This window comes from Nycticebus coucang, chromosome 4, assembly GCF_027406575.1.
Source record: "Nycticebus coucang isolate mNycCou1 chromosome 4, mNycCou1.pri, whole genome shotgun sequence".
Lineage (NCBI taxonomy): Eukaryota > Metazoa > Chordata > Mammalia > Primates > Lorisidae > Nycticebus > Nycticebus coucang.
In genome coordinates this window covers 74,955,329-74,957,108 of record NC_069783.1, presented here as the reverse complement: position 1 = coordinate 74,957,108, position 1,780 = coordinate 74,955,329, and the positions used below count along the sequence as shown (strand labels likewise).

Here is a 1,780-nt window from a genome sequence, read left to right as displayed (position 1 = left end):
GCCAAGGAATGGGAAGGGAGGGGGGAGGTTAGTGTGGAGGGAAGGTAATGAGTGGGGACACACCTGCAGTGCATCTCAGAATGGATGCAGGCGAAACTAAATGCAGAATACAAAGTCTACAAACAATAACTAAGAAAATGCCATGAAGGCTACGTTGAACAGTTTGATGAGAATATTTCAGATTGTATATGAAAACAGCTCATTGTACCCCTTGATTGCAGTAATGTACACAGCTATGATTTAACAATAAAAAAATAAAATAAAATAAGTAAGAGAATGAAATTGAAATTTTCCTAATACAAAGAAATGATAAATAACTGAGGTGTTGGATATCCCAATTACCCTGACTGCATTAATCACTTTGTATACCTGTATCAAAACATCACATGCAAAAAAGGGCTTCTGTCGTGAGTGGCACACATGGGGCAACTCAATTGCTCTTCGTGCGTAATCAACATCAAGAGATTTCGGAAGCATAATTTTTTAGTATCTGGGCAGCTGGTGATCATTGGTCCCGGTGCCCATCAAAAAAAAAAAAAATCACATGCACTCTATAAATATATACAACTATTATGCCCCCATAATAATTAATAATTAACAACTTTTTAGATTAAATGGCTACAGAAATTTATAGGCTCCTTTAGCACTGGAAATGACTCTCAATCTTTGCCCCTCTACCAATTCCTATTTGGTTCATAGGAGATACTTTCAAATAGGCCTATAACCCCATTTGGAATTTGAGATTCTGGGTAAATCTGCTCTGGCTCTCATAATAAACCCAAATTCCTACTAATAGCAGATTTAATTTTCCGTAGTCATAACCACAGTTTGGGAGCTTTGCCACCTTGTAAGGTTTTGAAGCACATAAGCCAGATGCTCCCACAGATAAAGTGCTGAGTGGGCTGGCTCCGACAGCAGAAAGGAAACTTATCTTCGTTCATAGCATATCCTGCTGACTCTAAATAAGTCCTAGCTTGGCATTCCAACAATCACACTTGCAGTTGGAATATAACCAACCAACTAGAGGCTTGTCCCACTACCTAAGTCCTACTCTCTCTCCATCCCTTTCCATTCTCGTGTGTGTGTGTGTGTGTGTGTGTGTGTGTGTGTATCTCCACATCTTGTATGCCGAATACATCAAAAATTCTTTCTCAAGTTTGTGAGACACACAGCTGACTAGAACCCAAGTCTTTTGAAACTCCAACTCTATTTATCACCTTCAACTTCTACAAGGTTCCCAGTTCATCACAGGTAGTTATATCTAAGAAAACAAAACCAGACCAATAAATACTTCCTTATTGCTCCAAATGCTACCGTAATCTTTTAGAGAGTATAATAATATATACCAGTTTGCCAGAGGCTGCCCCTATCCTGAATAGGGTGAATGAATAAGTGTGACATTCAAGTTCTTTGTGCAGATTTTTTTTATACTTCTTTCTAGTCTGTGACTTTTGTCTTTCCCCAAAATTACTACTCATAGAATAAATACATATACACTAGAAGTAAAGTTTGTTGTTCTGCAAGCTTGTGCATATCCCATGAGATAATTTCTTTATGCACATCCTTTATGGTATTTTCACACTTTCCTTATAACTAATGCCTAGCTTACTTAGTCTGTTAAAGTGTTTTGCCTCTTCCATTCTCCTGCAAGTGAGTTGTATGCATGATGGCTAAGTGGCTGGCCCCAGACTGAAAACTCTGTAGCCGTTCTTCTTTCAACATCAAGTGGAATGGCATCCAAATGAAAATGAATATAAATCAGAACTAAATTCCAGAATAA

The 1,780-nt window shown here is 38.0% G+C and overlaps 1 non-coding gene across 1 annotated transcript; it reads left to right on the top strand.

Moving 5' to 3' along the window:
• Positions 1–391: 391 nt before the first annotated feature.
• LOC128585252 (U11 spliceosomal RNA) lies at positions 392–525 on the top strand. Its single transcript, XR_008379974.1, has one exon. It is a non-coding gene; the product is annotated as a U11 spliceosomal RNA (small nuclear RNA).
• The last annotated feature ends 1,255 nt before the right edge of the window (positions 526–1,780 follow it).